The sequence below is a fragment of the Notamacropus eugenii genome, chromosome 4 (genome assembly GCF_028372415.1).
Source record: "Notamacropus eugenii isolate mMacEug1 chromosome 4, mMacEug1.pri_v2, whole genome shotgun sequence".
In the NCBI taxonomy this organism is placed as follows: Eukaryota; Metazoa; Chordata; class Mammalia; order Diprotodontia; family Macropodidae; genus Notamacropus; species Notamacropus eugenii.
In genome coordinates this window covers 82,037,138-82,059,800 of record NC_092875.1, presented here as the reverse complement: position 1 = coordinate 82,059,800, position 22,663 = coordinate 82,037,138, and the positions used below count along the sequence as shown (strand labels likewise).

At 41.6% G+C, this 22,663-nt stretch overlaps 1 pseudogene; it reads right to left on the bottom strand.

Moving 5' to 3' along the window:
• Positions 1-5,028: 5,028 nt before the first annotated feature.
• Positions 5,029-22,663, bottom strand: part of LOC140498702 (uncharacterized) — a 90,141-nt pseudogene continuing 72,506 nt past the window's right edge.

Here is a 22,663-nt window from a genome sequence, read left to right as displayed (position 1 = left end):
CTTATTCAGTGCCATACAAACCAAACTACCAGAAAATTATTTTCTAGAGCTAGAAAATATAACATTAAAATTCATCTGGAAGAACAAAAGATCCAGAATACCAAGGGAATTAATGAAAAAAAATGTTAGAAAAGATAGCCTACCCATACCATATCAGAAATTGTATTATAAAGCAGCAATCATAAAAGTCACTTGGTACTGGCTAAGAAATGGAGGGGTAGATCAGTAGAATAGTTAGGTACACAAGATGGAGTAATCAATGATTATAGCACTCGACTGTTTGATAAACTCAAAGACTCCAGCTTCTGGAATAAGAACACACTCTTTGGTAAAAACTGCAGGGAAAGCTGGAAAAAATTGTGGTGGAAACTGGGCATAGACCAAAGCCTGACATCTTACACCAGAGTAATGTCCAAATGGGTACACAATCTAGGTCTTAAGACTGATATTATAAACAAATTTTGGGAGGAAGGAATAGTTGGTTACATTTATAGAGGATGAAGAAATGTGTGACCAAACAAGAGATAGTGAACATTATAAAATGCAAAATGGATAATATTGATTACATTAAACTGAAAAGTTTTTGTACAAACAAACCGAACACAACCAAGATTAGGAGGGAAGCAGAAAACTGGCAAAGAATCTTTGCAGCTAGTGTATTTGATAAAGGTCTCATTTCTAAAATGTATAGAGAACTGAGTCTAATTTACAAGAATAAAGTCATTCCCCACTGGTAAATGGTCAAACGATATGAACAGGCAGTTTTCAGAGGAAGAAATTAGAGATATATATATAGACATAGGAAAAAATGCTCTAAATCACAATTGATGAGAGAGACACAAATCAAAACAACTCTGAGGTACCACATCATATTTATCAAACTGACAAAACAGAAAGATGATGAATGTTGGAGAAAATGTGGGAGAGTTATAACACTAGTTCATTGTTGGTGGAGCTGTGAAGTGATCCAGCCATTCTGGAGAGTAATTTGGAACTATGCCCAAAGGGCTATAAAAATGAAGATAGCCTTTGACCCAGCAATGTTGCTTCTAGGGCTGTATCCCAAAGAGATCATAAAAATGGGAAAAGGACCCACATGTACAAAAGTATTTATAGCAGCTCTTTTTGTGGTGGACAAGAACTGAAGATCAAGGGAATGCCCATCAATTGAGTAATGGCTGAACAAGTTGTGGTATATGAATGTAATGGAATTCTATTGTACTATAAGAAATGATGAACAGGAAGACTTCAGAGAGATCTGGAAGGACTTTTATGAACTGATGCTGAGTGAAAGGTGCAAAACCAGGAGAACATTATACACAGTAACAGTCACAGTACACAAGCGCTGATTTTGATAGACTTATCCCTTCACAGTAATGCAAGGACCTAAAACATTTTCAAAAGACTCCTAATGCAAAATGCCACCCACATCAAAAAAGAGAACTATAGAATCAGAATGCAGAATGAAGCAAACTATTTTCTCATTTGTTATATTTTGGTTTTGGTTTGGTTTTCCACATGGTTTCTCCCATTCATTTTAATTCTTCTGTGCAACATGACTAATGTGAAAATGTATTTCATAAGAATGTATGTGTAGAACCCATATAAGACTGCATGCCATCTCAGGGAGGAAAATGGGAGGGAGGGGGAGAAAACTTAAAACATATGGAAGTGATTGTTGCAAGTTGTAAAAAAAATAAATTAATAATAATGATAAAAAAGACAAGTGTGACTCACCCCAGGTTCCCACAGTAGCATAGTGATTTCTCTTCTCCACATGTGAAGTGTCCCAGAGATTTCTTGAGGAATTTGGGTGTGGACAGAGGGGAGGATTCCTGAGGATGGAACAGGTGGTGTGTAATTTGGTGTGACTGCTAATCCAAAGGTGGTGGGAGAAAGCCAGCTGTATACTGTAAGTGAGGGTAGAAGAGACAAGTGGCTCCAGCCACTGGGAAGGGAATCTGCATAGTCTACCTTGGACAGGTTCTAAGAAGTAACAAGTTTTGTTCTCCTCTCCAGGGTTTATTCTCATGGAGGACTGGATGAACTGGCTTGCTTGGAGCCTCATGTTGATCTTCATCACACTCATAATAATAATAATTTGGAAAAAGGGATATTTCAACTTCATTGTTATAATACTGTTTTCAATGAATTTGGGCAATGTTGAGAACATCTTCTTTCTGCTGCCTCTGCTAAAGATGATTTTCCTTTTTTATGTTATGTAACATGTTTATTTAAAGTTTTGAGTTCCAAATTCTATCCCTCTCTCCTTCCCTGCCCCCTTCCCTGAGACTGTTATAGGTTGTACATGTGCAATTATGTAAAATATTTCCAGCTACAGACTGGAAATTAATGTAAGAATTAATAAAAGCTTTCCTGATTTTACAAAAAGTATTGTTCTTTGTTTAAGGTGAGTCTTCTTTCTATGTAAAGCTAGAACTAGCACCCAACTACCAGGACAGCACCTCTCATTCTTACATCCTTCTCAGGGAAGGGAGGGGTGTTGCTTCCCACCTTCTGTGCTTTCTTCTTTCTAGTGCCAGATGGTCCACAACCTCACCATTCCTCCATCCCCTGAAGCTTCATGATACTCATGCAAAAGGGAAGAGGACACTCCACTTCTCTCCCCCTATCTCAAGGAAACTGCTAGCCCTGGGGTTCATGCTTCTGTCACCAATCTATGTCAACAATGCATAGAAGCGGCTGTTCCCTAGACTTGAACTCCAACAACATGCATGAGATGTCTGTTGGCAAGGGGGTGCCAAGAGAGAAAGAAAAGACCCTTAGGATTCCAGACTGGGACATGAGAAGATGCTGGTGCTCTACTGTAATACAGTAGGTGGGGGAAAGGGTTTATAAGGTAATGAGTTCAGTTTTGCATATGTTAAGTTTAAACTGTCTGCGGTGGGGGAAGGGAAGGGTTATCTATTAAGTCCCTACTATGTGCCAAGTCTTGTGCTAAGTGTCTTACAAATATCACCTCATTTGATCTTCATAACAAGCCTGTGAGGTAGGTGCTATTATCCCCACTGATTACTTCCTTAAAGACCAAGCCTTTAAACCCAAAACACTAGCTCTCATAGATTGATCAACAATAGGGCCCAATTCAAACTTCACTTGGTCATTGTTTGGGCTCTGATGGTTCAGAGTGAGTATACATAGCAATTATTTCTGTTTTGGCCAGAATCCCTGAGAGTCTTCCCCCTCCCAGACAGATTTTTTTTTTTAATTAGGTAGATCCTCATTGCTTACCTAGTCCTAATCACTGAATGGTCATTGTGCCAGTCAAAATGAGACCTGGGAAAGCCCTTAACTTAAAAAGGCCAAAGTTCTCCACTGCATCAAGAGGCATCTCCAGTTGTCCTGATCCATATCTTGCCACTGGACCCAAATGGCTCTGTAGGAAAGAGTGAGACCACTCTTTGCACTCTTTGCACAGCTCTGCCTCACTTCAATCCAATTCACTTGCAAGTCATGACATCACCTTTCTGATGTCATGACAAGGACAAACAACAACAGCCTAACAATTTTCTATGCAAATACCCTTGGTTTCCTTCCTTTGCCTCTTCTTTCTCTCTTGAATTCTTCATTACCCATATGGAGCCACGTTTTTGCTGCTTCTAAGAATTCAGACAATTAGAGAAGTTGGTCTCTGAACTCATGATCTAGGAGGCTTACAAAGCTATGTGACCGCTTATACTTCACAAGATATCCTGGGGTTTGGTGGCTTTACTTTTTTTTCTTCTTCCCCACTTATTTATTCTACATTTTTCTTTTTAAACTGGCACAATTAACTCTATCATCTCATGTGATTCTTCATTCGTGATTTCTTGAAATATGACTCTGGCAAACAAGGCTTTGATAAAGCCCACTGGGATTCAAATAGAGCTTCTTGACTATGCCATTGAGTCCAAATCTCTCTGCCTCTCATTACTGACCAAGAATGGGTCCCAGCACAAGCCCTACTTGTTCATTTGATGGCTGATGATGGTACTTTCTGATTGGCTGTGATTGAACCTAGGATTGAAGAACCTCTAGATTCTTCAATGGGGGAAAAATCTCTATCCTTTGTGTTGTGGAAGAGTTTGGAGGTATTTTAGTGAAAGACACCATTCTTAGGATTATAGAGCTAGAGTTCAAAGGACCCCACAGGCCATCTATCCCAACCACCAGTTACATGAATGAGGAAACAGAGTCAGGGAGGTGAAGTGGAGAATTTAGCATCAAAGATGAGACTTAAACCCAGACCCTCTATCTCATTCCACTGTATTTTTGAATAATTATTCCATGCCACTAGAGAATCACTAAGGAGGCAAAAAAAGAGATGCTTTCTAACTAGACAAAAAAAGAACTCAAATATCAGCTAGTTTGCATGTTTCCTTTAAATGCAATTCTAGTAACCTCCTTCTAGCATATTATGTGTGATTTATTATAATCAACTCTCAGAAAAGAATCGCTCATGTCATCTGGAATATGGAGAGACAATGGCAAGAAGTGAAAGAGGGAGTAGATATCAGACTATGGCATTAATTTATGAGTTACAATGGCAATGGCAGAAGAAGAGAAAAGGTAATTAAGAATGGGGTATGGCCAATATCTCAGCCCAGGGAACCAAAGGAGCTGAGGGCCTGGGAAGGTACAAATGACTATGGACTTTGAGGTAGAATTCAGGGATCAGAGACATTAATGGAACATGAAAACTTTCCAAGACAAAGATCCCCATAGACGAGTTCTTAGAAAGACTTCTGCTATCTGCCACACATTGCTTATTTCTCCAGTGTCCCCAAAGAATCATGGTGTACTTTTTCAAATATTGGGATGAAATTCTGGTTTGTTATATGTAAGACAGGATTACCTAAACAGCAAATGAGGGGTTCCAGACAGAACAGTGAATTAGGAAGATGTTGAGACAGAGAGGAAGAAGAAAGAGGAGAAACAGGGAAGAATCTGAAGGTAGTTTTTGGGTTACAAGACAATGGCTTGAGCAATAAATGATTGTGCAAAGAAAAAGAAAAAATCTCAGTAAGATCACGCCTCAGTCCTCAGGATCAAGCTTTCAAGTTCTGGGAAATAAAAAAGAGGTCAATGTGGACATTTCAAGGAGAAGGGAAACTGAGAAAGATGAGGAAATGAAGCTCAATAGTCAGATGGTCTCCATCATACAAGGAAGAAACAGAAGGGAGAGAGAAAGGAGACACGTGATAGAAACCCAGGGATTCAGCATTTGTGATGGGAAAAGATGTGTCATGGAATGTGATGGGAACATAGGTAGGTTGAGGTCAGAAACAGGGATATGGAGATTTAGTGTATATGATAGGGAGGAGTATGGAAGGATAGTAACTGTTATAGGGACACAGTATAGTAAGTGACAGGGATCACAAGGGGATCTGTAAGTGTAAGAGGGACATTGGAAGGCCAGTGTCTTATGAAAAGAACACAAGAAGTGAATGCTTCTGATGGGGGGAGGAGGTGTTAATCAGTAAATGCGACACACTTACTGATTAGAGTTCTGGAATCAGGTAGCTGCCAGTAGTGTCCTGGAGTAACTTTCTCCAGAAATATAGGAAGGTGCCAAACTTTCTCCTACATACAAATACCTCTGACTTCAATCCGGACCACATTCACCTCCATACTCTGGAGAAGGATGTCTGTGTCTCCTCATATATGGTTTCAGCAAAGAGCAAGAGATAGAGGGAGGAAATCTGTGAGAGACGGGTTTAGCAGCACCGACACCAAGAATAAAAGCAGAGATCATATATGAGACTTCAAGGAAATAAGGAAGCATCTCTAAACCAGTCTCAGGAGCAATGACCAATCTGAGTCTAGCGAAAAGAGAATATACCTTGGGGATGGTGACAGAGATATCTTTTCCTTTGGGGGCAGGGTGTTAGTATAGCTACTTTTAGTTCTCACTCTGCCCTCAATTCGCCAGGGCTCAGAGACGTAAACTGGGATACAGTGGGATTGGATGAAACTTTATTGGGAGGGGAGCAAGAGGTAAGTAGACAGTAGAGTCTACAGACAGTAGAGTGGACCCTCTGCCTATGTTACACTTGGGGTGATGGCTAGGATTTCCTCTGATGGAGAGAAGGCTGTCTTCCCATTTGAGGCTATACAACAAGATTCAGATACCTCAAAATGAGTAAAATATACTTTCTTCTCTACTAAGAGAGGGTCCCTTAGTGGCAATGTCTTTTGTATGTGTATATGGGAGGGGAGTTGCTTCCTTCTTTGGGAAGAGTGTACCCTATCTGGGGGACATGGATTCTCTACCCTCTCCTTCTTAGATAGAAAGAAGTGTCCTCTTTTCTCAGAGCTACAATGTGGTAGATCCTCTGTCTGGGCACTGAACTATCACTTCCCACTTCGGGCTAGCCTCTTGAGTACCCTGCCTCTCCCTCTTATAGTCTTTGACCATGAGTAGGGTTATAAACCAGAAGAGAGACCTGAGCTCAAAGATGAAAACCACCACTCCCCAGAATAGGGGATATGGAAGCCCAGAAATGAGTCCCATACTTGTGGTCTGCTTTCAGTTCCTGAGTGAAAGCCCCATATGTCAATGGAAATTTAGTTTTCACACTGACTGCCCTAGTAACAGCTAATTTGCTACTGGACTGATTTCTCCCCTAGTTCTAGTTAATTTCTTCCCCTCTGATCTTATCCTTCCTTTCTTGCTCTGGAAACATTTTCAGGCACTGAACTGTACCTCTATCCCTCCATTATTTCAGTCCCTCATTCCCTGAGCCCCCTTAATTCCCTTGGTCCTGAGGTGCCTTCAACTCTGAAATTTCTTTAGTCCTATTTTAGTCCAGAAGGCTCTTCTCCATTCCAAAGCTTAAAGAGTTACAGGTTCTACTGAGGACCTAGTTAGAGTTTATAATTTGGACCTATTTGAAAGTATCTGATATTGTGTGTCCTTGAGTCTCACAAAGAGAAGATAAATAACTGGTCCTTTCTCTACAATATTAATATTGTGTTATTATTATTTCTCTACAATATTATTAAAATATCAGCATTATGTGTATTATTGTACAATTAATGATACCAATAGTGATAATAATAATGACAGTGATAAACTTTTTGCATCATAATTTGAATATTGCAAAACATTTTATAGACATCATTTCAAATAAAACTCATAAGAATTTTGACAAGTAAGTTACTACAAGTTTCACTATCCCCATTGTGAAAGATGAGGAAATGGAGTATGAAAGAGTTAAGAGATTTCCCCACAGTCACAGAGTTAGTGTCACTAGTGAGATATGAGCCCAGATCTGCTTGATTCCACCTTTTTATCCTCTACCTCATCTGTGCTTCACTTGCTGTGTATCCCATCTTCCACAGCAAATTCACACACACACTCACCTTTCCCCTAGCAGACCCCAGGGACCTCCCAGAAGTTGTCTCTCAAGTCATCCGCTTCTCTGGTCCATTTCGTTTGATAAAACATTGGGGGTAGGGCAGAAGAGGTAGTGGGAAATAATAGCATTGTGGAATCACAAAGTGAGATGGGACCTTGAAGATGATCAAGTCCAACAATGTCCCCACTCCACCATTACATCCCACTCCACATTCACCCAATCTACACATTTTAATGTAGAAAAAAGCAGGCAAAATACAGAAGGAGACTTGTGTATGGTCACACGTGGTATTTGTGACATTATCTGCCTTGGCATCTGGAGGAGGTCTCTTAAAATAAGGATAGATTCTGTATTCTTTTTTTTTTTTTCTAATTAAATTTATTTATTTAACTTTTAACATTCATTTTCACAAAATTTTGGGTTACAAATTTTCTCCCCTTTTATCCCCTCCCCCCCAAACCCAAGCATTCTAATTGCCCCTGTGACCAATCTTCTCTCTCTTCTATCATCCCTCTTTGCCCTTCTCTCCTTCTTCTCTTTTGTCCTGTAGGGCCAGATAGCTTTCTATACCCCTTTACCTGTATTTCTTATTTCCTAGTGGCAAGAACATTACTCGACAGTTGATCCTAACACTTTGAGTTCCAACTTCTTTACCTCCCTCCCTCTCCACCCCTTCCCTTTGGAAGGCAAGCAATTCAATATAGGCCAAATCTGTGTAGTTTTGCAAATGACTTCCATAATAGTTGTGTTGTATAGGACTAACTATATTTCCCTCCATCCTATCCTGTCCCCCATTACTTCTATTCTCTTTTGATCCTATCCCTCCCCATGAGTGTCGACCTCGAATTGCCTCTCCTCCCCATGCCCTCCCTTCTATCATCCCCCCAACCCTGCTTGTCCCCTTATCCCCCACTTTCCTGTATTGTGTGATAGGTTTTCCTACCCAAATGAGTGTGCATTTTATTCTTTCCTTTAGTGGAATGTGATGAGAGTAGACTTCATGTTTTTCTCTCACCTCCCCTCATTATCCCTGCACTAATGAGTTTTTTGCTTGCCTCTTTTATGAGAGATAATTTGCTCCATTCAATTTCTCCCTTTCTCCTCCCAATATATTTCTCTCTCACTGCTTGATTTCATTTTTTTTTTTAGATATGATCCCATCCTCTTCAATTCACTCTGTGCACTCTGTCTCTATGTATGTGTGCATGTGTGCATGTGTGTGTGTGTACTCCCACCCAGTACCCAGATACTGAAATGTTTCAAGAGTTACAAATATTGTCTTTCCATGTAGGAATGTAAACAGTTCAGCTTTAGTAAGTCCCTTATGACTTCTCTTTGCTGTTCACCTTTTCATGCTTCTCTTCTTTCTTGTGTTTGAAAGTCAAATTTTCTTTTCAGCTCTGGTCTTTTCATCAAGAATACTTGAAAATCCTCTATTTCATTGAAAGACCAATTTTTCCCCTGAAGTATTATACTCAGTTTTACTGGGTAGGTGATTCTTGGTTTTAGTCCTAGTTCCTTTGACTTCTGGAATATCCTATTCCATGCCCTTCGATCCCTTAATGTAGAGGCTGCTAGATCTTGTGTTATCCTGATTGTATTTCCACAATACTTGAATTGTTTCTTTCTAGCTGCTTGCAATATTTTCTTCTTGACCAGGGAGCTCTGGAATTTGGCCACAATGTTCCTAGGAGTTTCTCTTTTTGGATCTCTTTCAGGCGGTGTTCTGTGGATTCCCTGAATATTTATTTTGCCCTCTGGTTCTAGAATCTCAGGGCAGTTTTCCTTGATAATTTCATGAAAGATGATGTCTAGGCTCTTCTTTTGATCATGGCTTTCAGGTAGTCCCACAATTTTTAAATTGTCTCTCCTGGATCTATTTTCCAGGTCAGTTGTTTTTCCAATGAGATATTTCACATTATCTTCCATTTTTCCATTCTTCTGTCTTTGTTCTGTGATTTCTTGGTTTTGAAAAAAGTCATTAGCCTCCATCTGTGCCATTCTAATTTTGAAAGAACTATTTTCTTCAGTGAGCTTTTGAATCTCCTTTTCCATTTGGCTAATTCTGCTTTTGAAAGCATTCTTCTCCTCATTGGCTTTTTGAACCTCTTTTGCCAATTGAGTTAGGCTAGTTTTCAAGGTGTTAATTTCTTCAACATTTTTTTGGGTCCCCTTTATCAGGGAGCTGATCTGCTTTTCATGTTTTTCTTTCATCTCTCTCATTTCTCTTCCCAGTTTTTCCTCCACCTCTCTAACTTGATTTTCAAAATTCTTTTTGAGCTCTTCCATGGCCTGAGCCCATTGGGTGGGCTGGGACACAGAAGCCTTGATTTCTGTGTCTTTGCCTGATGGTAAGCATTGTTCTTCCTCATCAGAAAGGAAGGGAGGAAATGCCTGTTCTCCAAGAAAGTAGCCTTCTATTGTCTTACTTCTTTTCCCTTTTCTGGGCATTTTCCCAGCCAGTGACTTGACCTCTGAATATTCTCCTCACACCCACCTCGCCTCCTGATCCTCCCAGCCAAAGTTTGGGGTCTGAGATTCAAATGCTGCTTCCAGCCTTAGGGCTTTTGGCGGGGGGCAGGGCTGCTATTCAGTATGAGATTATGTTCAAGTAGTCAGGTGGGGGCAGGGCCGCCTCTCAGGCAGTTCCCTCAGGGGGTTTATGCACAGACCTTCCACAATGGATTCAGGCTCCCGCCCGCTTGGGGAGCTCCGGTCTGCCGCTGCCTCTCAGCTTCTACCTCCCGGGGGGGCCTGAATTATGGGGGCACCCCACTCCCCTCTCGACCCGCCAAAGAGACTCTCTCACTGACCCCCGTCACCTGTAGGTGGAAGGACTTGTGCGGCTTCTGGAGATCCCGTCCCTGAAGCCTGCTCGGATCTGTTTCTCTCGGTGCCGAGGCCACGGCCGTGGCAGGTCTGGTCTGGTCTCCGGGTCTGCAGCGCGACGGACCTTCTGCGAGAGGCCTGCAGGTCCCCCTGTGGGTGGAGGGACCCGCGCGGCCGCTGGAGATCCCGTCCCCCAAGCCCGCTCGGATCTTTTCCTCTTGGTGCCGCAGCCGCGGCAGGGCTGCACTCAGCTCCCAGTCCCGGCACCCAGTCCGCAGCGCGAAGGACCCCCCCCCCCCCCGCGGGAGGTTTGCAGGTCTCTCTGGAACAGAAATCTCCCTCGCTCCAATATTCCGTGGCCTCTGGGTGCAGAATTCGCTGTGAGTTACTCCCCTGTAGCCGTTCTATGGGTTGTGGGTTCGGAGCTATGTGTATGTGCATCTTTCTACTCCGCCATCTTGGCTCCGCCCCCCGCCAGCCTAGATTCTGTATTCTACCTAAAGTGAAATTTAAAATAAAGTATAGAAAGCCAAGGCAGTGAGTTTGAAATGGCAGGAGTTCATCGGGTAGTGCTGAGTCAGGTGACAGAATGTGGTGACAAATCACCCAGTAGGTGGAGCTGGGCCAAGAAAGGCAAATGACATCTTCACATGGAGGTTGGACTGTTAGTAGCCCAGTTGTAAGAGGGAATCAGCTAGAGCCAAAGACTATTGGGAAGGGGAAAGTGAAAGAACAGGGTGGTTGTATAAGGCATTATCAAGGACAGTCTCTGAGGTGCCCTTGGATTGGTGGTCTCTAGTGCCATAGGTTGTTCTCTTCATAGATAAATCTCATGGCTCTCTGTTCCCTGTTTATGTTCTTTGATAAAGGGGATTCTGGTATGTGACTGGCAATAATGAGCTGGGCTGAGGGAATAAGCAGCATAGAAACCAGATCACGAGATGGGGGCGGGGGGGGGGGGGAAGGGGACACCCAGTGAGAAGAGGAGTTGCTCATCCAAAGCATTCAACCTCAATACAAATATTTATTTAGCACCTGCTACAGGAAAGGCTTTGTTCTCAGCAATGGAAGAGATAGGTAAGTACTGAGAGAGAGAGAGAGAGAGAGAGAGAGAGAGAGAGAGAGAGAGAGAGAGAGAGAGAGATCTACAGATAGATAGACAGCTAACAGATAGGTAGATAGCACTATGATACAGGATAGAATATCATAAGTGAATAGGAGAAGTCAAGCAGTGGGAGGAGACAGAGAGGCCTATTCTAATCTATGGGATTTAGGAAGGTTTCTTTGGAAGTAGTGATGACTGAGCCGGGTCTTAGGAAGATAAGGAATGAAAAATGATCATTCTCAGACTACAATAATGAAAACTACACCTTTACTGAGTCTCATCAAATGATGGAGTAATCAAGGATTTTACAAACATTAAAGTGCTATATACATGCTAGCAATTTGAGGAGCCAAGGTGTTGCAGTGGATGGGTAGAGTATTGGAGTCAGGAAGACATGACTTTAAGTTGAAATAAATTTGAAAAAAAATGCCTTAGGCTAATCCCACTATATACCCTAAAAGCTTAAAATAGATGTGACCTGAACATTAAATATTAATATTTCAATATCATTAATTTATTATATAAAATATGAATATTTAAATATTTAAAATGAGAACCAGATATCTTTCAGAAGTATGCTGAAAGAGAGAGAGAGAAGGGATCACCTCTCTCTAGAACAGATAATCTGTATTACATAAATTAAAAATATTTTGTGTGAATAAAATGAACATCATCAGAATTAAAAAGGAAGTGGCCAACTGGGGGGAAATGCATCAAACATCTCTTTTCAAAAGGTGTGATACCCAGTATATGTAGAGAACTAGAAAAATATATGAGGCTAAGAACCATTCCTTAATGGATACATGGTCAAAGAATATGAGACAAAAAAGTGTTAAATGACTGAAAATGTAAAATTTTCTCCAAATTAAATTTGCTCTAGTGAATTGGAAAAGATGACAAAAATTAGGAATATCTATATGTTGTTGCAGCTGTAAAAAGATAGCCATGCTGATGTACTGCTGGGGGTTCTGCAAGGTGATGCAAGTATTGAGGAAAACAATTTGAAATCATGCTAATAAAATTATTAAAATGTCTATACTTCTAACCCAGAGATTCTTAAGACAGACAGAAGAAGGCACATAATACAAGGAACATCATCACCAAATTCCAGAATTATCATGGAGAAAATACTGCAAGCAGCCAGAAAATAATTCAAATGTCATGGAGCCACAGTCAGGTTTACACGGGACTTAGCAGTTTCTACATTAAATAATTGGAGGGCTTGAAATATGATATTCTGGGATGCAAAGGAGCTTGGAATACAACCAAGAATCAACTCCCCAGCAAAATTTAACATGATTGTTCAGGGGAAAAGATGGACACACAATGAAAAAGGGAACGTTCAGTCATTTTTTCATGAAAGACCACAGCTGATGGGAAAATTCAGTCTTCAAATACAAAACTCAAGAGAAGCATAAAAAGGTAAACAGGGAAGAAAAAATTATGCTATTCAATGAGATTAAATGATTTACATCCCTACACAGGAAGAAGATACTTGTAACTCTTGAGAATTGTGTCTTTATTGGGGCAATTAAAAAGGGTTACATAGACAGAGGATGTGCATTTAAGTTGACTTTGACATGATGATATTAAAAAGAATTAAGGGGTGAAGAGAAAAGGGGGTACACAAAAGGTTAAATTGTATCACATGAAGAGCCACAAAACACCTATTACAGTGGAGGGAAAGAAGAGAGGGAGATAAGCAGTGTTTGAAACTTACTTTCATCAGATTTGGCTCAAAGAGGGAATGACATACACAGTTGTGTATAAAAATCTCTCTCACCCTATAAGGAGGTAGTAGGGGAAAGGGGAAAGAGAAAGGAAGGGGTCAATAAAAGAGAGAGCAGATTGAGGGAGGTGGTGTTCAGAAGTAAATTACTTGTGAGGAGGGATAGAGGAAAAGGAGAGAGAAAAGTAGAAACAGGGCAGGGAAGAAGATGGAGGGAAATACAAAACTGGTAATCATAATTGTTAATGGGAATGGTATGAACTCTCCCATAAAACAAAAGTGGATAGCAGAGTGAATTGAATGCAATAATCCTACTATATGTTGTGTACAAGAAAAACATCTGAAGCAGAGGCATACACACAGAGTAAAGATAAAAGACTGGAGCAGTATTTATTATGCTTTGGCTGAAGAAAAATTAAAAAGCCCGGGTAACAATCCCGATTTCAGATAAAGCAAAAGCAAAAATAGATTTTATTAAAAGAGATAAGGAAGGAAACTACCTTGCTAAAAGGTACCATAAACAATGAAGCAATATCAGTACTAAATATTTATGCACCAAGTGACATAGCATCCTAATTCTTAGAGAAGTTAAATTAATCACATGAAGAAATAGACAGCAAAACTATACTAGTGGGGAACCTCAACCTTCCCCTCTCAGAACTAGATAAATCCAATGAAAATATAAACAATAAAGAAGTTAATGAGATGAATAGAATTTTGGAAAAGTTAGAAATGACAAGCCTCTGAAGAAAATTGAATAAGAATAGAAAAAATATACCTTTTTTCTTAGCAGTGAATGGCATGCAAAAGTTGATCATATATTAGGGCATAAAAACCTCAAAACGAGATGTGGAAAGGAAGAAATATCAAAGGTATCCCTTTCAGATAATAATGCTATAAAAATTACATTGGAAATTACTTTGCCTAAGGGGAAGCTTGCTTATGGGAAAGCTTGCTTTCAGGAAGACTTTCACACCTTTGGTACTAAAACTAGTGGGTTTCGATGCCTTCTGGCTCTAAGTCTATTAGTAGAAAACCATATATCCAGGAATGTTGGTATTTTATTTTGGGGCTCACTCAAGGGAAGGATATGTCTTTATGATTTGGCCAGATGAGATTCTGAGTATCCATTGTTAAGGGTCCCCCTGGTTTTGAGAACCCAGATGTTGGCACTTCCTAATCTGGTGATTATGTATCTATTACTTTATTTAGTCAGTTGCATCCCTGTCTATAGGATCTCTGTGCTAATTTCTCTTTCCTTTTCTGCTTGTATTTTCTGAATAACCTTTGCCTTCTTTACTTTTATATCATGAATTAAACTAAGACTGCTGACACCTTTGAAGTTGTCTTTCCTTCAGAAAAGCAGATCAAAAAACCTGTGTTAGCAGGCCATCCTGGGTGTGCTAGGGTGCTTACTACAACCCAAAGCACCTTCTTCATACCCACCCTATGAATTAGGAAGCGTCAGTATTACTGATGTTCAATTATTTTATGCCAAATGGAAAATTAAGGAAAAAGATTCCTAACATTTAGGACCATCTGAAACCATAACTGGCTGACCATGTAACAAGCTGTCTCTCAATGGAGGTCTTCAAGCACAGACTAGATGACTGCTCAGTGGATGGGTTATAGAGGGAATTCTTTTTCAGATATAGGTTCAAGTGAATGACCACTCAGCTGTGACCACTTTCTAGCTCTGAAATGACTCTGTGAGGAAGCACAATGACAATGACACAATGAGTCAAACAAGCAAAAATGGTGAAGCACAATTTCCACCAGCAGATCCCCATCCCAAGCAGCTTGCAGAGGCAGATAGATGGCACAGTAGCTGACCTGGATTCGGGAATACATGGCTTCAAATCTGGCCTCAGACACTTAGTAGCTGTGTGACCCAGGGCTGGTCTCTTTGCATCAATTTCAAAATATGAAGATAATAATAGCATCTAGGATGGCCATGAAAATAAAATATTTGTAAAACAGTTTGCAAACCTCAGGACTAATTATTATTACTGTCATCATCATCTTCATCATCCCGTTAGTTCACAATATCTTACTCCTGGCCCCTGTTGGCACTCATACTCAGGTTCCCAGTAGCATGAGTTCATGCCCTTCTCAGCCTCAAACAAAGCTTCCAATACAAATGAGGGGAGAGAAAAAAATGTGGTATCACAGTAGGCTAAGCTGTCAGATCCAAGTGTACTTTGCCTGTGATTACCCCACCATGATACAAAGAAGCTCAGAGCAGGGCAAGCCTTTCTTTTCTTTGTTGTTGGACTAAGGAAATGAGGAAAGCTGTATCATGAGGAATATGGACCCAGGAATGAAGTCTGCAGTCTAAAGGGTATTAAATGTAACTGGGACAATTGTGGGTCCTTGCATTCATTCTGGAGTTATCTTGAGTTTATCCACAGGTCATTCTGGGGTCCTCAGAGAGATCCAGAATTCAAGTGGCAACATCTCAGAACTTCTTTCTCAAGTCCTTCCTGGAGAAGCAGAACTTAGAAAAGAAATGTCAAGTAGTCACATGCCATACCACAGCCCTGTCCATTAACCTTTCCCTGAAGGTCAAGTCTCAAGAAGAAGGAGAGGTAATGAGATGGAGGGGATACTGAAGGGGCAGAGATGAGACCAGGGTGAAGCAGAGCCTGAACAAAGCTGAAGAAGAGTGAATGGATATCTGAGGTGAGAAAGAAGAGACCACAACAGAGAGGAGGTTGAAAGGCAAATGGGGCATAGTGAGTGAGGAGGAAACCATGGGTAAATTCTCACGGATTAGAGGGGATTCTGTGAGAAATGAACAACACGTACAGCAAAGGGACTAAGGAGGGGTCTAAGGGACAGAGAAGATTCTGAGGAAACAGAATGGAGACTGAGAAAAAGGGTGAGAATGAGCTGTGGCTGAAAGTACAAAGGAGAATCTGAGGAGACAGAAAGGAGATTAATGGGCTGAGAGATGCTAGAAGGAATGGAAAGATAGGCTAAAGCTACACATGTACCTTGGAAGAGCAAGGCCATGGTGGTGAAGAGGACATTGACTGCCACAGTCTTCATGCATAGCAGTCTCAGTTCCATCACAATGAGGAGTAGTTTGTTCCCCTGCCCAGACCTTTCTGCAGGGGACAAGGGTCAAGGTCAAGGGGAGATAGGATACATTCTAGGGGCCCACTTTAAGTAGTAGAAACAGTAATCCCAGCTAACATTTATGTAGGGCTTATAAGATTTGAAAAACAATCTACACAAAATTTCATGAGATTTTCACCAAAACAACATGAGGTAAGTACTACAGTTATTACTGTAATTTTATCAATGAGAACACTGGTTCAGACAGTTTGAGTGACTTACCAAAGTTCATTTAGCTAATACGTATCATAGATGAGATTCAAATTTAGATCTTCTGACTCCAAATAGGACAAAGCCATATGTGGCTCTCTAGGTCTTCAAGTGAGGCCCTTTGACTGAATCCAAACTTTCCAGAACAAATCCTATTATTAAGGGAATTTTTTCTATGAAGTTTGGATTCAAACAAAGGGCCACTTTTGAGGACCTAGAGGGTCACATGTGGTCTCAAGGCCTTAGGTTCCCCACCCCTGAATGAGGTATATCCTAGGCATTCCAAAGTGAGCATGACCAAAATGGAACTCATCACCTTTCTGCCTAAATCTACCTTTCATCTAAATTTTCCCACTTATTTTAAGGAACTACCATCCTTCAAGTCATCCAGATTCACAACTTAGCACCATCTTCATTTCTTTCTCCTCCCTCACCCCACATATCCAGTCTGTTGTCAGGTCTTTTCAATTCGCTATTTCTTGTCCCCCTTCTATCCATAAATATACTCACCATCCTGGTTTAAGGTCCCATCATTTCTTGCTTAAATTATGGCAAGAGCCTCCTAATTGATTTTCCTGCTTCTAGGCTGTTTCCCTCTCAAATTTATCCTCTACACAGTTGTCAAAATTATCTTCCTAAAACACAAGTCTCACCATGTCATTTCCTCAGTTCAAGAATCTTCAATGGCTTCTTATTGACTCCAGGATGAATCACAGTCTTTCACATTTTGGTTCTAATCCACTTTTCCATGTTTAATGCACATTATTCCCCCTTCACACATTCCATGTTCCAAATCATCTATTTGCTGTTCCCCAAACTTGCATTTTATCTCCCAGATACCCGTGCCCCATCTCCCAGTTTGGAATTCATTCCCTCCTCAATTCCATTCTTGCAATTCCTAATGTCCTTCAAGACTCAGATCTTGAATCAATTCAAGATGAAGCCCTTCCTCATCCCCTTATTCACTGGTGCTCTTTCCCTCCTCAGATAATGATGCATGCACTGATCTGTACATATGTAGTATCCTGCTCTCCAGTAGAATATAAGCACCTAGAGGGGAAAGAATGCTTTTCATTTTTACCCTGAATCCCTCATATTTTGCACAAGGTCAGTGCTCATTAATATTTGTTAGATTATATTGGATTTGATATGAAATTTGGATGAGGTGAAAGAATCAATATAACTTGAACTGTTTAAGCAGGGGCTGAATGCAACAGTGAGGGAACTGTGAAATAGTGATGGAACAACGGAAGGAATAAGTTTAAAGGAAACGAGAACAAGCTCTAGTTGAAGTAGGATGTCTGCTGCAACTGTGGAGGATGAGGGTATGGAAAGGAGAGAAAGGATGCTTGGAGCAATCACTGTGAGGAATAATTATCAAGAGAGTGAGTTATGAAGGAGCGTTCAGGCTCAGCTCATTTTAGGGAGTACCGCATTTCCTGAGACTTGAGTAACATTATATACTTTCAACCCTGAATTATGACACAACTAAACCGTGAAACATCACACACTCCATACCTGGGCTGATTGTCACTCTGAACCCTGGGCTATCCCATTATTAAATTAGGACACATAGACCCAACAGGATCATAGATTCAGAGAACTTCACTTAGAAAGGACCTGAGTAGCTAACTGCTCCAACCTGTGCCTAGAAGGAATTCCCTTTACAGCATATCCCTAACTGGTTTCATCCAATCTTTGCTGAAAGTGCCTTAATGAAGTGATCCCATAGCCTCCTCAGGTGGCCTGTTCCACTTTTGAATAGTTCTAATATTGAGAAACTTATTCTTTACATGATCAAAGCTAAATTTGCCTCTTGGTAACTTCCAGTCTTTGTCAGTTTCCCCTTCTGGTCACTGTTGCATTTTTCTTTCCTATGAGGCTCTCAAGTTCAGTCTCATTAGCTCTATATTTTTCACCATGAATGTTTAATTCAGCCATAAGATCCTGCTCAAGACAAGACAGTTTTTGCTCAGAGGTAATCCCAGGGTCTGGTGCAGTATGATCTGAAGATAGAAACGTATCCTCAGACACAACTCTGATCCTCAGTGAGCCCAGGAATGGCCTCCCCAGTTCATAGCCCCCTCATGTCAGGAACCCCCTCCCAAGCCTAATACTCTATTCTGATCCTAGTTGTTCCTCTGAAATCCAAGACTTGGCCCCCAGATCAGGATTCATATCTCTAGCATTATGACCCCTTTTCCTAGGGTACTACTTTCCATTCTAGGACCCACATTCCAATTCCAGAACTCTTTTCCCAAGCTTACACTTATACTTAGCACCCTGTAATGCCACTCCTGAGACATAGCTTATATCCCTATCCTTCAGTGAACCCAGAATGTCCCTTCTTAAACTAAAACATTCCTCTTTTCCACCTCCATCCCCACAAACTCCATCAGGCCAAGGTTAATCATACCTGACCAGTGGAATACATGTATCTCTTTTCCAAGGTGTTTCATCAAGCAGGGTACTAGGTGCCACTGGCCAAGGAAATTAGAGTAAGAGTCTGGGCTGTGATGAAAACCCTAGGGGAAGCCAGAGACACATGAAGTTCCTTGGGGTAGAAGTTCCTGATCAGGCAGGCCACAGAATCCTGATCCCTCACCAAGAATATGCTGGGTGACAGGGGGCTTGAGATCCTGCAATCAAATGAAATCTTCCTGTCCTTTATCTGGACCTAACACAGATGTGGGAAAGAAACACATATGACTAACATATAATTGTGAAAAACAGCTTTTAGACCCATATTTCCTGCCCCCTCTTCATGTCAGCCTGAGCCTATATATAGGGAATAGATTCATGTGACCAAGTAACTATAAAAAAGAAACCTCAGCCCCATTTCCAGACCCAAAACTTAGCCATAGTCTGGTTCCCATATCCCCAATTCATATGCCTATGTTGCCCCACAGACCACAGTCTCCTTTCCCCTTCCCAACTCCCCCAACTCCTGGTAGCCACTGATGTTGATAAGTATCAGAGTTTCATTGCTGAGTAAACCAAATCCATGGATTTTATTATGATATGTTCCCCAAAGTCCTTTAATGACTTACCATAATCCATCCCCAGGGATTTTAGCTCAAAGTGGGAATGTTAGCTTTGCATGGTCACAGAGTACACTGTGGTGGAGAGAGGGGACTGGGAGATGGGGAACCTGGTTTCTGCTCTAGACCCAACACTGACTGACTGTGTGACCTAAAGTCTTTGGATTTTCTTAGGACTGAGATAGTAGAGGCACTCAGCAGGCTCCACAGTCACATCTATACCACAACCAAAGAACAACTTGTCTGTGTCCTCTCCATTGCCCACTCTCCTTGCACGGTGCTGCCGGCCAGAATCTCTGAGCCCCATGCCCTCAATAAGTAGGAAAATCTGGCTGCCAGTGTTTTCCCTGGAGGTGTTGAGTCAAGTCTCCAGCAGCATCTGTAGAACTACTGCTGAAGTTGCTCAATCACAGTGGAGCATGGCTAGAGGCTCAAAGATACCAGCCAAGTTTGCTTATCTTGAACTGGAAACCAGAAGTTTGGCATTTGAGGTTCAGGGTCTTTCCAGCTTAGTGGGAGCCTCACTCTGACTCTTCCAGCACTGTCTATTCCACTGAATGAATCAGAGATGGAGGTAGTGTAAGTAGAGGGAGTCCATCCACAGAGCTTTGATTCCCCTAAACTCTCTCATAACCATCCTAACCGATCTCTCCATCTCCACTACGAACCTAGATAGAGAAGAATATGGGGGACAAAGGACATAGGACTTCAGGAAAGACCAATGCTATTGGCGGGATCTAGGGAATCACAGGGATCAAGGTTGGTCCTAGGTTCATCAGGACTGTCCCTGGGTCCAGAGACTTCCCATATCATCAAAGGCTCTTAACTTCAGAAGATTCCCAAGGCTAGGAAGCTAGAGGTTCATGGGTATGGGAAGATTGACAGGATTAGGGTTTCTGGAGTGGGCAAGAGAGAGGGTCTATTTGAAAACAGTGTTAGACACACAAATGCATCATCACTACTCAGGACATAGGATGATTGGAACTATTAATCCAACACAAGGCCACACACACACACACACACACACACACACACACATGCACGCATGCATGCATGCACACACATACACATCCCTGTAGCCATCTTGGGGTGTAACAGAATGTCAAGCTTTCCTTACCCTTATACACTTTCCGTGAAAACATGGGAACTTACATGGAAGAACAGTATCTTCTGTTCTAGGGCCAAAATTTTCTCATGGTGACACAGGAAAGAACTTAAACCCCTTGACTCCAGAGAATGGCCCTTAAGAAGGGTGGAGGAACATGAGAGTGGCAGGAAATGAGATGAGAATTCCTGGAGTTGAGCCCATGAGAACTCATCAAGGTCATGAAGCTCAGTGAAATGCCTTCAGGTAAGAGTGAGGGAGCTCTGTATATACACCCGGTATTTTTGACAGAGAGTCTTTTCATGTTATTAATTCAGTTATAATCAAATAAGGCAGCATTTAAATTTTTTCAATTACATATAATTTTTAAATATACATTATTTTGTAAATAGTATAACTACTATGTATTTAGTAATTTCAAAAAATGAAAATTATGTTAATATGAAAATTAACAAAGGTCACAGGTCCCCCATCCCTGTCCTAGATCACCTTGACAGGAAGGCTCCTGGGAGGCTAGACATTTAGGAAGGGCTTCACTTTTGCAAAGCCTCAGATCAATGACTTCTGGGGTGACTACATTAATGACTTGCTACCCTTGGTTCTTGCCAACTCGATTGCATGAGATTGATTGATCTATCCCCAGGCTAGGCCAGGTAACACAAGATAAGGCTTGCAAGGGAAAGCACCCTGGGATCCATTGAAGGAATCTGATCATAGACTGAACAGTTATCAAGAAGGAATGGAGAGGGTAGAGCCAAGATGGCAGAGTAGAAAGATGCACATACGCTACCTCCAAACCCACTGCCCATAAAATATCTGTAAAAAAAGAACCACTGGCAAATTCTGGAGCAGCAGAAGCCACAGAACAACGGAGCGGAGGAGATTTCTGCTCCAGAGAGCCTGAAAACCTCTCACAAAAGATCCCTCGCACCCGGACCCAGAGTAGAGCCCAGCCCTGCCTCGGCGGTGCAGTGTGGAAAGGAGCAGATCTGAGCAGGCTTCAGGGATGGAATCTCCAGCGGCCACGTGGATCCCCTCACCCACAGGTGACAAGGGTCGGTGAGAGGGTCTCTTTGGCAGGTCGAGAGGGGTGTGGGGTGCCCCCATAATGCAGGCCCCCTCGGGAGGCAGCAGTGGAGGCAGGAGCAGACCAGGGCTCCCCAAGCAGGCAGGAGCCCGGATCCATTGTTGAAAGTCTCTGCATAAACCCCCTGAGGGAACTGGCCCGTGAGGTGGCCTTGCCCCCACCCCAGCACCTGAACTTGATCTCACGCTGACTAGCAGCTCCACCCCCACCCAAAGCCATGAGGCTGGGAAGCAGCATTTGAATCTCAGAACCCAAGTGCTGGCTGGGCAGATGTGGAGGCGAGGTGTGGGTGGAGAGGACACTCAGAAGTCAAGTCACTGGCTGGGAAAATGCCTAGAAAAGGGAAAAAAAATAAGACTATAGAAGGTTACTTTCTTGGTGAACAGGCATTTCCTCCCTTCCTTTCTGATGAGGAAGAACAATGCTTACCATCAGGCAAAGACACAGAAGTCAAGGCTTCTGTATCCCAGCCCACTCAATGGGCTCAGGCCATGGAAGAGCTCAAAAAGGATTTTGAAAATCAAGTTAGAGAGGTGAAGGAAAAACTGGGAAGACAAATGAGTGACATGCAAGCAAAGCATGAAAAACAAGTAAACAGCCTGCTAAAGGAGACCCAAAAAAATGCTGAAAAAAATAACACCTTGAAAAAAATCAACTAACTAAATTGGCAAAAGAGGTTCAAAAAGCCAATGAGGAGAAGAATGCTTTAAAAAGCAGAATTAGCCAAATGGAAAAGGAGATTCAAAAGCTCACTGAAGAAAACAGTTCTTTCAAAATTAGAAAGGAAAAGATGGAGGCTAATGACTTCATGAGAAACCAAGAAATCACAAAACAAATCCAAAAGAGTGAAAAAATGGAAGATAATGTGAAATATCTCATTGGAAAAACAACTGACCTGGAGAATAGATCCAGGAGAGACAGTTTAAAAATTATGGGCTTACCTGAAAGCCATGATCAAAAAAAGAGCCTAGACATCAACTTTCATGAAATTATCAAGGAAAACTGCCCTGAGATTCTAGAACCAGAGGGCAAAATAAGTATTCAAGGAATCCACAGATCACCGCCTGAAAGAGATC